At 36.4% G+C, this 14,364-nt stretch overlaps 1 protein-coding gene across 13 annotated transcripts in view; it reads left to right on the forward strand.

Annotated features, from left to right (window-relative positions):
* The window catches only part of SLC16A7 (solute carrier family 16 member 7), a 170,354-nt gene that overhangs the window by 73,301 nt on the left and 82,689 nt on the right, over nt 1-14,364 (forward strand). Inside the window, exon 1 of one of the 13 annotated variants that reach the window (XM_077913620.1) lies at nt 6,153-6,325. The exons of 10 other annotated variants lie outside the window; for them this stretch is intronic. The gene's annotated coding sequence lies outside the window, so the exon portion shown is untranslated. Of the gene's footprint in view, nt 1-6,152; nt 6,326-11,102; nt 11,198-12,936; nt 13,065-14,364 lie in introns of those variants that run through there. 2 more of the 13 variants (XM_077913626.1, XM_077913627.1) reach the window with 2 other exon arrangements.

The following is a 14,364-nucleotide window of genomic DNA, read 5'->3' on the forward strand; positions in this document are numbered from 1 at the left end:
TTTCCATGGTATCAATGGTAACGTTTCCTCTTTCATTTCTGATCTAATTTATTTGACTATTCTTTTTTTAGTCTAGCTGAAGATTTGTCAATTTTGTTTATCTTTTCAGATAAACCAGCCCTTAGTTTCACTGATCTTTTCAAATTTTTTCTGGTCTTTATTTATCTTATTTCTGCTCTAATCTTTGTTAATTCTTACCTTATGCTAAGTTTGGCCTTATTTTGTTCTTTTTTATAGTTTCTTGAGGTTCAAAGTTAGTTTGTTTATTTGAGATATTTCTTTTCTCTTAATATAATGATTTATCACTGTAAACTTCCCTTGTAGAATTACTTTTGTTACTTCCCATAAGTTTTGCCATGGTGTGTTTCCGTTTGCTTTGTTTCAAGATAATTTTGATTTCTTCTTTGGCTGGTTATTCAGGAGTATATTGTTTATTTGTACATGGGTGAATTTTCCAGGTTTTTTTTTCAGTTATTGATTTCTAGTTTAATTCCATTATGGTGGAAAAGATACTTGGTATGATTTAAATCCTAAGTTTGCTTGTATTTCCTTTGTGACCTAATGTATGATATACCCTAGCGAATGTTCTGTGTGCAATTGAGAAGAATGTACATTCTGTTGCCATCGGATGGAATGCTCTGTATATACTGTTTGGTCTATTGGAATAAAGTATATTTCAAGTCCAGTGTTTCCTGATTGATTTTCTGTGAGGATATTCTATCCATTGTTGAAAGTTGTGTATTTAAATCCCCTAATATTATTGTACTGTTGTTGTTTTTTTTTTTTCTTTTCAGATTTGTTAGCATTTGCTAACTACAGTTAGGTGCTCCATTTTTGTCTTCATAGATATTTAAATTGTTATATCCTCTTGATGAATTGAGCCTTTTATCATTATATAATGACTTTTTCTTTGTCTCTGCTTAGAGTCTTTGACTTAAAGTCTATTTTAAGTGCTTTAAACATAGCACCCTAATTTCCTTTATTTTTGTTTGTATGGAAATTTAATTTCAATTACATGTAAGAACTCTACTTTTTACTTCCCTTCTCATATTTTATGTTTTTGATGTCATAATTTACTTTTTAAATATTGTATATCCATTAAATTATTATGGTTATTGTTATTTTTAATAAATTTGTCCTCCAGTTTCCATGGCTACTGCTTTCTCGTGTCTTTTTTAGATTACTGCAATAGAATTTAGCTACTTTGTTAAACCATTTCTTCAAACATATTCTTCTCTATACTATCTGTAGGATTATTTTCTAAAATGCAAACTAACTAAATCATTCCCTTGCTCTCAAAACAGAATGTAAATTCCAAAACTCTAAGATAAATAGACTATATGCCCTTTCACCTCATTTTTCTCTAACATCATCATGATGTCATGCTGTCTCTTATTTCTAGGACATACTAACTAATGTATTTTCTTGACATCTGTTACCACTCCCAATCCCACCTTGTCCCAATCCAACCCAAGAGTGGATCTCATTCATATTTCAAGACTCAGTGCACTCAGGTCATTGTGACTTCAAATACCCTTGAGTAGTTGAGATATTTCCTTAACTCATCACCATGTTGTCTTGGTTTTTCTTGTCTTTCTCCATAGAAATCTGAATTTATCTATTTAATGATGTTTATCATAATATGTTGTAATCATCAACTTCATAATTTACCTCCTACACTGAGTTAGTTCATAGGTCAGAGACAATATTTTGTGTGTTAGTCATCTTTATATTCCTAATGTCTGGCATAAAATGAGATAACAGTAAATGCTGAGTGGATGAATGAATGAACACTGGAAATAAGAAGATATGAAAACACAATGTTCTATCTTGATTTTGTCATAAGGGCAGAATTAGATCAAAGGAAGAGGCTTTTAAGGCCTAAGAATAAGAACTCAAGATAGAAATTCATCTCCACTTTAATTATCATTCAGAGAGAGGCAAGATCTGTAATTGAAGATCAGCACAGTTAATACTCTGTAAGCTGTAGAACTTACCCGCGTTTATCATTTTTACTATCCCTATATGTTTCTCCACAGTGATGATTCATAATAACCTGAAAAAGAAGGGAGTTTTCTGTCTAACTTTAAGACCATCAAGAAAAGAAAGCTTTAGGGAAACTATGCCACTTTGCAGCCAGGTTGCAAGAGTAGAACTTAGAAAGGACAGAGAGGCAACAGACAAAAGATTAGAAAACAGGTTGAGTCTCTCTGGGACCATAGCCAAGAAAGAATTAAGTAGGGGGTAAGTGGAAAGCTGCTCTAATCCTTAGAGTTTCCAAGAGCCCTGGAGCTCAGTGTTACAGAAAATGAGGGACATTTTCCAATAAAATGTTTTCCAGATAGTGATTAACCAGATTTGAAAGACAACTTGAACTTCATAGGGATTATATCTAGTCTTATTTCTCTTAGACTGAGGATGAATTATCTTGATTGCTATTATGTTTTGAATTGAGAGGAAGTCAGGGAGAGAAGCTTCTTCAGCTTCTACTCTTTAGAAGTAAGTGAAACAAAAATGCTTCCGCATTTTCCTTTCCCTGGATACTTTATTTGCAAAATCTTTTTTTTTGTTTACCCCACCCCTGAATGATGAATTTCTATCATAATACCCTGTTTATTTTCTTTGTATACGATATCAATATGTAATTACCTCGTTCATATTTATAACTTTCTTTTGACCCCTCTCCTCCACTGAATTATACGTCCATGGGTAGGAATTCATTTGGCTCAGCAGTGTAGCCACTGCACTTGGTACATAGTAGGCTTTCAATTGATATTTGTTGAATATTAACTGAATAGGTAGTCAATTTGATATTAATAATCCTAATTCTTCTGACTCTTCATGCTTGGCTTTTTTACCAGGACCTTGAATCCTCTGAAAAGTCTTCCACCAGATGTATTTCTGGGAATCACATGAAGTCAGAAAGGGATCAAATGAACTGTCCACTACTGTTTCTTACCATTGTTAATGCTGTCAGTGTAAACAACAGCAGCAACAAAAACAAAATATTGCCTATGGAAAGACCTGATCTTCTGATGCTCCAAAAGTAATTGATTACCTAGGACCTGAGGCTGCGATGCAGGCAGTAATGGCAAAAATACTCCCTATACAAATCTATACCAAACTTTATCTTCTGAATCTTAAATCATCAGTGTCTACAAAGCTTCAAGGTCTTTGAGGAAAACAGTATCTTTAGCCTCTGTCCATAAACTCTCCGTTCTTTAGAATTCGCAGACTGGACAAAATGGGTACCATGTCATCCATCTTGTCTACTGTTTTATTTTACTCTCTCATGAACTCTCCTCAGGCCTCCCTGCACTCTTCTCTCAGCCTGTAGTTATATAGGATGACAAAAGAAGAACAATAACATTGAAACAAAGTTTTCAATGCATGCAAATAGATTCCTAGAGTCATCTTCAGTTCACTAGCCCTCTGGGCATAGTTTGGAACCTCCATTTTACTTGTATCAGAACAATTCTCTGTATAAACCACTGTTCTCCTTTAAATCTAGAAGCTCATTGCAAACATTTTCTTAAAAATAGAACTGCGTCAAAAATTGTAGAAAAAATGTTGATAGCATTTTTTCCTAACCAAATTAGCTGCTGTAATAATCTCCCTGTTTATCAAGAGATGCATACTTATTAGAGAAAGGTGTAAGCATGGTGGGGAATGAAGAGGGATGAAGAGTGGTTCTCATTTTGCAGCCCCTTTTAAGATCAAGTATTAATGAATGCAATATTTCAAATAGTGATTCAACCTATGGTATTCTCATATTTGGATGGGAATCTCTGTTACCAGTTCCTTTGAGAGAGTCAGCTCTAGGCACAGGTGGCATTAGTGGCATTCAGGTAATTTTTTTGAAGGTCTCTGAAAAACATGGCTTAGTCAATCTGAACTCCTCTCAAGATAGGGCTAGATTCAAAGGTATATTTATTTCCATCACTTAGAGGGACCAGCTTAAAGCCAGATAGTCCTGAGACTCCACAAATCCCTTGATGCAGCTTTATTCCCCAAGGTCCTTGGTAATGAATTTTACATGTTTGATCCCAAAGGACATGGGGGAAAGTGGAAATTCTAAGTAGTTTGAGTGGAATTTGACTGGCTTTTAGAAAGTTTTCTGTGAGACCAAAATTTACCTACTATCATTTAGTGCTGTGTGAATAGTATACTTCATTTACTGAAATAAATTTAGCTATTTAAACTAAATCTATTGAGTAAATTTTGTCACTATCTGCAGACAATGAATCTAGCCCCAATGTCTATTTTAGGATTGTATGAGCAACAAACGCCATGTTAAGATTATTATGTTATTGCTAAGTACATAAATTTCTTCATTCTAAAGGCGAACACTATAAAAATAGTGTCAAGTTTTATATATCCTGGAATGAAGTTATTTACTGAATCTGAGGTTACAGTGGTAGATACTCTAGAGATTATAAATATGATTTATTCATGGTTCATGGTCTCAAGATACTTACAGTCCAGGATGGGAGATAGACATGAGATTTTCAAAAATAAAATATGGTATGCTATAATCAAATAGATTTGAGCGTTTAGAAAAGGTAGATATTCCTTTCTCATAAATTATTAGAAGGACTTTCATGATTTTATTTAAAAGGCATCATTTATTTGTGCGGAAGGATGGGTGTTATTTCTTCATGTGACAATGTAGGAGGGTTGGCAAATGAAGGGATGGTAGATTTCGGGGGGGGGGACACTTTCTGCACTAAAAACAGTCTGGGAGCTTTGTGTCCTGTAACTAAAGCAAATTGAAATACATATTAACATAGTGAAGACTTTGAGAAACTGTGAAATAAATCCACCATTCAGCAGAGAATTCCTCAAATCTACTTGATTATTTATATCCATATAACGTCTGTAAACATCCTGTGGGACAGGTGTTTCCTGATAGAATATTATGCAATTTAAGACAGAGAATGGTAAAAATGAGCAAGACAGTCAAATTTTGCAATGCCTTGAATTTAAGACTGCAGTGCCATTGAAGTCTGAGTGATAGAGTAACCCAATCTGAAGATACTGTTCGGAGATTAGTCCTACTGGGTGCGGGGAGGCTGGCTGTGTGGAGAGGTATGGGAGGCAAGCATAGGATACTGAAGATGAGACAGTCCATTAGGGGATAATGTGAGATGAACAGGGATGTGAACCATGGTGGTCAAAAGAGAAATGGAAAGAAAGATGCATTCAAGAGCTATTAAAGAAAATTATGTATGCAGAAGACAGGACTTGTTCAGGATAGGAACTGACTGTTATCACCATTAACAGACTTAGGGGAATTTTACATTTCAGTGAGCTATCCTTCTGAAAATGTGTAAGAAGCAGTAAGAAATAATTATAAATTAGGGGGCGCCTGGGTGGCTCAGTTAGTTAAGTGTCTGCCTTCAACTCAGGTCAAGATCCCAGGGTACTGATGTGGAGCCCCGTGTTGGGCTCCCTGCTCACTGGGGAGTCCGCTTCCCCCTCTTCCTTTGCCCCTGTCCCTGCTCATGCACTCTTTCTCTCTCCCCCTCTCTCTTTCTCTCTCTCTGTCAAATAGATAAAATCTTAAAAAAAAAAAAAAACCAAGAATTATAACTTAGAAAAAGCAATGCTATAAGGGATAGAGAATTGGAACACACTACGTATAAAAATGGTAACTGTATAATAGAGGTAGATAATAATGGAGAGTAAGGAAAGGGAAGAGAGAATCAGCAATATAGCCCTTTATGAGAACCCACATATGTTGGACATGAAGAGGAAAACTAGCTATAGAAGGAGATATAGTGAAATAGTGAAGTCTCTAGTACAAAGTACAATGAAATATTGTTAAAAACCATAGAACATATGAAATGAGCCACAGTGGTTTTGGAGATTAGGAAGTCATGGCTCATTTTCAAGAGAAAATTAACTCAGTGAAACTTGCTAGTGAAAAGTTCGAAGCAAGGAATTATGATTAGGTGGTGAGAAAGTAGAGTTATAAGGAAAGATGGCCCTTTCATGAAGTTTTGAAGTGAAGATGAGAGAAATGTAACCATGGCATGGGGAAAAACAACAACAACAACAACAACAACACTGGAGAGGTCATGCTTTCCTATTCTTTTTAGGCTTTGGGAGATAAACACATTTTATGGGCCAGAGGAAAGAACCAGAAAAAAACAATATATTAAAAATTGAAAATAAAGTGTGAAAATTATTGGAGCCAAATCTTTTAGAAAGGCGGAGACTTCATTAACAATGATGAGTAAAGGAATCAGCATGAGATGAAAGAAGGCTGTGTTTTTGTTCTGCACGCAGAATAGGAAGAAAAGGTTTGTAATAGTGGTAAAAGGTAGGTAATCCCCCTCCCCCTCTTTTTTTTTTTTTTTTTTTTTGGTAATCCCCTTTTTGCCCTTCCCAGGTTTGTAAAGTTCTCATGAAAAATGATTGCAGCTCGCAGCTCCCACCCCAGCTCCTTGTCCTACTGTCAGTCAGATTGGCATGTGTGGGGCTGGCAAACAAGAAGTGGAAAAAAGCTTAGGGCTCTCTGGTGAAGCAGGAAGAAATGTGAAGGAAGTGAGAGCTCTTCCCTGGCCCAGCAAAGTCAGAACAAATAGGAGCAAATCGCCTGGAACAGAATGGAACCCAGGCAGGCAGGACAATCTCTGGCCTGAGAGGATGGCTGGATGCCAGGATCTAGGAGAGGAGGGCGAGCTGGAAACCAAACTAATACAATGATTACAATGTAGAGAAATTAAATTAGGAATAAATTATTTGGAATTATCTATATCTTCCTTGGCCAGGTATCTGTGAAACCTGAGAGAGGAAATCCTCCAGGCTTTTAGGAGAAAACTAAGGAAGGAAAAACAGATGCCAAGTGCAAAGACAAAAAGGGTTCTAATAATTTCGTTATTTCTAACTTGGTGTGGGGGCAAGTGTGTCACCTATCCTCAGAGGACTGCATCTGCTTGTTTCTGTGCTTCTGTGGGATTCGCAGTCTTGACGAGCACTGTAAGGCGGAGAAAGGGAATGAGCCAGTTTTCCTTTCTCTGCATTGGAGGATGATGCTTCTTTCTGGTGACCTTCCAGAAGTGACAAGCAGGATCGAACCAATTGATTTATTTTCAGCGGCTCCTATAGCTCTCATAGAGGTTATATTTAACTTTGGGTTCATTTTTGTTCCAGTCAGCTCCCACTTCATTATCAGAGTGCAGTGCAGATCACATAACAACAACGTCAGATGCTACATAGGAGGGCTTGAGATTGGGAATTCTGTGGAGCTTCCCAGTGGGGCTTCCTTAGAGAAGATCTTCATAGTGAATCTTGAGAATGTCATAAAACAGGATGAAAGTAATCACTTTCGGCCCTGCCTCCTTTTTCAGTGAGGTTTTATTGATCTCCTGTAAGAAATGACTCCAGTTAATGGTCCCCACTGATGTCAGTGTCATATAATTTATATAGAAGTTGGACAAGAGGAATACCTTTTGGTGTTTGTAAATAGTCGATTCTTATGCATTATTAATGATCTCTTTAGCAACTATTTAAAATTCTATTGAACATGTTATTTTTACTGAACAAAATATGATGACATGATTTCCATTTGGTAGTTGTAGACTATAATTTTTTAGGATATATAAATTGGGCCAATATGGGAACTAAAAATATATAGTGTATGAGTTGAAATATCATAGTTCTTTAAAACACTTTGAAGATCTTTTAATGTGCAAGGTGCTGCTTTCATTCGTAAGAAAATATCTTCATGTGATTTATTTACAACATTGAGCCAAATTGTCCTGATTTTACGGGAACATGGAAACATGCTCCACTATTTTAACCTTGATAATGAAAAACCATTCAAACGTATACCAGGCCCTCTGAGGATCTTAGGTAATAATTTTTATGGAAACTGAATAAAATTCTCGGCCCATTTCAGGAACTAACACTTGGCGTTTAGGAGCCTCTTGCATTTAAGAATGTTGCCCAGTCCCCTTACATAATGGAATTCCTTCGGAGGATTCTTTCAAAAGAACTTTTCTCATTCAGCCCGTAGTTTTTAGAATCTTGGGAAACTTGCTCAAATAATGTCTATCTCTTCATTACTTATTTTTGAATGGCAGTAGCATTTTTCCAGAGAAGGAAAGAAATTTGTATTTCGGAAGCTAAGAAAGTCCATAAAATGGTACTATTTTAGTGTCATAGAATCAAATAGAAGCTGAAAGAGACCTCAGAGAATGCCTAATCCTGCTGTCTTTTTACAAATAAGGAAACTAAGAGCCAGTGTGAATGTCACTTGCTCAAAGGCTGACAATACTTTAGTGACATTTATTGTGATATATGTATTTGAATTTTCCAGTGTTATATCTCTGTATGTCGCATAAAGCAAGATACAGAGTATATGAGTCATTTTAATCACTTGGTCATTTTACATGTCCAACAGACACTATTCCTTTCCATACAGGCTCAGTACATTTTAGAATATAACCCTTAAAATATTTTTTTAATTATTTGATTCTAGTTAGTGTAAATAAGAACACTCTCAGTTCTTTGTGAGATATGCCTCTCTAAATACACTTAATTATAGACAATTTAAGTTTACTAGACCTCCAGGGACTGCACTATTCATTTCTTCACCCCTGTTCCCAACTGCTTCTTAAACTGAAAGAATTTGCTGGTGTTCGACTTAACCCTGTAAGAGATTTTAAGAAAAAAGTACTAAGGCTATACCCTTGGTTAGGTCTTTCCTTGCTTTTGTGACTTTTTGATTTAGTTTTTGCACTGTGACAGTGTGTTCATTTGAGAATCTTTTTATCAGGCTGAAGGTGGGGAAAATGTGTCTTACAATCCTGCAAGTCCCTCTAATACATGGGCTGTCCCTTCTTCCAGTTCATCCCTGCTTGCAAGCAGATCAGATCTTTTATGACCTCATTGCCTCTTCTAGTGCTTATTAAATATTGCTAATTAAAACCTATTCTTTCTACCAACATCATTTATCCATATCTCTTGTCTCAAAACCCCAACTGCTTTGTGTGCATTTTCCACCTTCCAAGATATCACAGACAAATAGTTTTATCAAATATTTCCTCTCTGCCTAACATAAGTTGTCATTTTTCTAATTTCTTCTAAGAGTCCTCTTGACCATCTGTCCATCCCTGAAGCCAATGCCACACATTTTAGGATTTTGTTTTACATACACCACCTCAGATTTTGTTGTTCTATCAAACAGCTCTAATATCTTAAGGCTTACAATAGACATCATTTTTTATTCATTCATACTACTTGGTCAATTATAGCTCTAGTTGGCTCTTGGGTGACCTTCAAAACATATTCTCATTTTCAGGGATCTAGGGACCTGTTTTCATATTAAAATGTAAGGATTATAGGTATAGAGTCAAAACATTCAAATGTATTTTAAGGTGACTCAGATATGGTCCAAACATGATTGATTTATATCCCATTGACAAAGCATGTCCTAAGTTAGTGGGAAGGGAATATATTTTGTCTGCAGAGAAGCATGGCAAAGATGGGTGGACCAGGACAGATAATTATGCATAAAAAATAAAATTGTCAATTGAATTCATTCATAAATGTATAGTAGAAGAAGCATCTGACAACCTTTTTAGGTTCCTGAGAGTTCCACAGCCCTTCCTTTCTAAATTTTATAATCCTGACTACTGATACTATTTTTCTAAATCCACTGGATGGTAATTTTCTGTGGGATCTAGCTATTGTTTCCTCTTCCTATTTTGGCAATTATCAACCAATTGAATGTCTACTGAAGTCTCTGGGGGGAAGTACATAGCTGAAATGGGCAAGCTGAACCTAGGCAAGTGACTATAAGCAACGTAAGGATTGGAACAGGTCAAATATAGCAGGGGGGAGAAGAGCAGTGATATGAACACTGCCAGTAGTTCCTGATTGCAGAGTAACACCAAGACGGTAGGAAGTGTACAGTCCTTAAGTCTATAAGAGCCTGGTCCTAGGGTGAAACCAATGCGGCAGATAGACTCAAAACCAGACACTTAACAGGATTGAATTTCCAGTTTCATTATCTGCAAAATGGAGACTATAGCTCCTAAACAGAATAGAAAAAATACATGTCAAAGTGTCAGGTGTCTTAATCAGTGACTTAAGAGGTAGCAGTAAATGTTATTTATATGGGTAATTGGTAATCAGCAAATGTAATTTATATCTAAATCAATGCATGGAGACCATCTCTGGGTATCTTCTTTACAAGTTATAGAAAAGCTTCCTAATTTCACTTAGGTATAACTAAAAACAAAACAATATAAAATAAGATAAAAGGACACAAAAATGGAGGTAAGATCTTTAAAAATATAGCTTGTAATTTCACTGTATTACTTACTATAATCATATTTGGATTGGTTGTAGACGAGTTAAAATTAGCCTGTTTTTTAAAGCAGACATAAACCTCAAAATTAGGGCAAATACTTAAATGTATAAGATTAAGCTAACATTTTATATATTAAGATATTATAATAATAGTTATTTCAAATTAGTATAATTAAATTAAAAAAATATATATATATATATTTTTTTTTTTCCTACAAACCTCACCTTAAGACTATGACCTATTAATTTTTTTTAGTAGGCTCCATGGCCAGCATGGAGCCCAACGAGGGCTTAGACTCACGACCCTGAGACCAAAACCTGAACTGTGACCAAGAGTCAGATGCTTAACCTACTGAACCACTCAGGCACCCTGTCTGTGTTTTTTTTTTTTTTTTTAATGCATCTCTTTTGTCAGATATTTTGAATTTTACTATCATACACATACATATCACCGTATTTTCACTGAACGTTATATCATAAATATTTCCCATGTTATTACACAATTTTCATAATTCTCATTTAATGTATGTATAACAGTCTATCAACTGAATGACAGTAATACGTTCATCCACTTCCCAAGTTTGGGCATTAGGTTGTCTTTCATTTCCCCATGCTCTAAACGTGATTACTCAAGGGAGACAGGGGGCCGGGCTTATAGCATCATCAGACTATGCTGATAAGACATTGGGTAACAAAGATGTATGTCATAGATGGAAACAGATATGTTCAAGATACTAAAAAGAGCAATGTTTCTTAGGGACTTTCAGCCACCTGGTGGGCAGAGGAATCAGTAGACCAGGGGAGCTTATCTCCTTAAATTGGAAGACCCTGTTACTTCATGCCTCTGGCCTGAAGGTTGATTCACCTTGCTTTGGTACTATTTCTTTATCCTGCCCCTAGTGGTATTGTATTTTAAAGATACTTCTAGGGGATTTTAGCGTATTTTTGAATCTCATAGTTGGTATCAGGAGATCTTAATGGATTTTTTTCTTTACTTGATTTTTTAAAAAATGGGCTTCTTAATAGAAAAGTAAGAAAGATATTCTCTGGCCCTGTAATCTTCCTAGAAAAATCCAGCAATTTTTTTAAACACCCCTTCCCTAATGCCAGTTAACTACCTTCTTTTCAAATTGAGCAAAGAAAGAAACACCAGAAAATTGTTGAAGACGAAATGGAAATGCAAAATGAAAGCTATAATTACATTTATTCCAGGTTGACCAGAGAATGTCACTGAATATGAAAGGTGAGAAAGATAATAGGAATGCCTTTCCAGCTATGCTCCAAGGAATTCTAAACATCTTAAGAGGAATCTTAGGGACCATTTCATGGAAGGAGTCAGGGAATTATAATAGCGATGGAAGATCTTTATGACTGACTACCCACTCTTCCCCCCTAGTAAACCAGAGTAGCGGGTTTGGGTACTAGGATTCTGAGTAAGACTTTGTTTCTAGAAAGGATTCTATGGCTTTAAAACCTGTTGAGGGAAAGGGAGTAGAGAGTAAAACCACACTGATCTATTGCCATCGTCCTTACCTACAGAGCCATACGTATTTTATGGCTCTAGGAGAGAGAAGAAGACTACACATGCTAATAGGTAAAATACTATTAAAATCCTAAATAGGTAAGTTTTTCTCTAGACATGAAAATATATTTACAAGTTTGGGCTGATTCCTCTTATCTAAACAAACTAGATTGCATACTGTTAATGCTATTAGATAAATAATTCTAATAATTACTAGAGCTTTATCGAATGTTTAATTGATCACCACATTTGTTCGATAGTCACTGTTAAAATTCTCATTTTACAGTAGTGGAAACTAAGAAATTAAATACATCTTGAATGTAGTGGGATAGAGGTTTGCATTCAGAGAGTTTTGACTTCAAACACAAGGGTGTTTAACTTCTTTTTTTTCTGTATGGCACAGCTGTATGCTAATTCATAAGCAATAAAAATTCTTATTTCCAAGACACTCATTTCTCTTTCACCTTTTTTTTTTATTTTTTTAAAGATTTATTTATTTATGATAGACATAGAAAGAGAGAGAGAGGCAGAGACACAGGAGGAGGGAGAAGCAGGCTCCATGCCAGGAGCCTGATGTGGGACTCGATCCCGAGACTCCAGGATCGCGCCCTGGGCCAAAGGCAGGCGCTAAACCGCTGAGCCACCCAGGGATCCCCTCTCTTTCACCTTTGAGGATATTTATTGAACACCTACCAAGTTCTGAGAATAAAATCAAATAAGATAGAGTTTATCCTGGAGAATAGGGGATGGTGCCAAGGAACTGTGATATATATGTTATGTGACATACATATTATGGAATATTATGCACAGGGAGTTAGGATTGGGATTATAGTCAGACACAGATAAGGGAGCTGATATCTATCTATACCTTAAATTATAGACAGGAGTTAGTCAGATAGAGGAAGATAGTGGTGAAATAGTGGAATAAATAGCAGATGTGCTGTGCAGTGGTGGGACATCATGATGGCTCAAGAACTACAGATAGTTCACTACAATAATTACAACCAACTCTTGCAGGTGTGTTAGAGAAAGAGTCTGACCAGCAATTTTCAAACATTCAAAATCACCCGGGGGATTTACTGAATGTAGCTTGCTGGGTCTCACTCACAAAGTTTTCATCCAGCGGATCTGAGTTAGTGCCCTAGAATTCAGTTGTCTAACAAGTTACTATGTAATGCGTATGTTACTCAACCAGGAGCCACACCATGAGAACTACTAGGTAAGATCCATAAACAGAGGCCAATTTCTTTTTACTGTAGTATGGTTAAAATTTGGCTAACAGGAAAAAAGCATTAGAAACAAAAGGACATGAACAGTCTATATGTAACACAAACAGAACCATCTGCTACAACTCACAACCAAATTAATATATAAGGACATATATCTTTGCATACTAAAGTTTTGTGTTTGGCGATTTTTGTAAAGATTAATAGAAAACTAAGATACACTCATTATATATTTAAACATTTTCAAAAATATATGAATTACACATCACCCTTTTCCAAAGTCACCAGCTACTAATAGCTTCTCACGTGTATGTGGAAGACTGGCTTGTGGATGCATGGCTTCCATTTTCATATCTGTGCCTCCTCTCTGTGTTTTTTTGTGCGTCTGTCTTTATTTTTTTTCATGTTTTTAAATTTTTTTTATTGGAGTTCAGTTTGCCAACATAGCATAACATCCAGTGCTCATCCTGCCAAGTGCTCCCCTCAGTTCCTGTCACCCAGTCACCCCAACCGCCCCCCGCCCACTTCCCCTTCCACCACACCTTGTTTGTTTCCCAGAGTTAGAAATCTCTCATGTTTTGTCACCCTCACTGATATTTTCACTCATTTTCTCTCCTTTCCCTTTTATTCCTTTCACTAATTTTTATATTCCCCAAATGAATGAGACCATATAATGTTTGTCCTTCTCCGACTGACTTACTTCACTCAGCATCATAACTTCCAGTTCCATCCACATTAAAGCAAATGGTGAGTATTTATCTCTTCTGATGGCTGAGGAATATTCCATTGTATACATAGACCACATCTTCTTTATCCACCATCTTTCGATGGACACCGAGGCTCCTTCCACAGTTTGGCTATTGTGGACATTGCTGCTATAGACATCGGGGGGCAGGTGTCCTGGCATTTCACTGCATCTGCATCTTTGGGGTAAATCCCCAGCAGTGCAATTGCTGGGTCGTAGGGCAGGTCTATTTTTAACTGTTTGAGGAACCTCCACACAGTTTTCCAGAGTGGCTGCACCAGTTCACATTCCCACCAACAGTGTAAGAGGGTTCCCTTTTCTCCGCATCCTCTCCAACATTTGTGGTTTCCTGCCTTGTTAATTTTCCCCATTCTCACTGGTGTGAGGTGGGATCTCATTGTGGATTTGATTTGTATTTCCCTGATGGCAAGTGATGCAGAGCATTTTCTCATGTGCGTGTTGGCCATGTCTGTGTCTTCCTCTGTGAGATTTCTGTTCATGTCTTTTGCCCATTTCAGGATTGGATTGTTTGTTTCTTTGGTGTTGAG

This window comes from Canis aureus, chromosome 11 (genome assembly GCF_053574225.1).
Source record: "Canis aureus isolate CA01 chromosome 11, VMU_Caureus_v.1.0, whole genome shotgun sequence".
Taxonomy (NCBI): domain Eukaryota; kingdom Metazoa; phylum Chordata; class Mammalia; order Carnivora; family Canidae; genus Canis; species Canis aureus.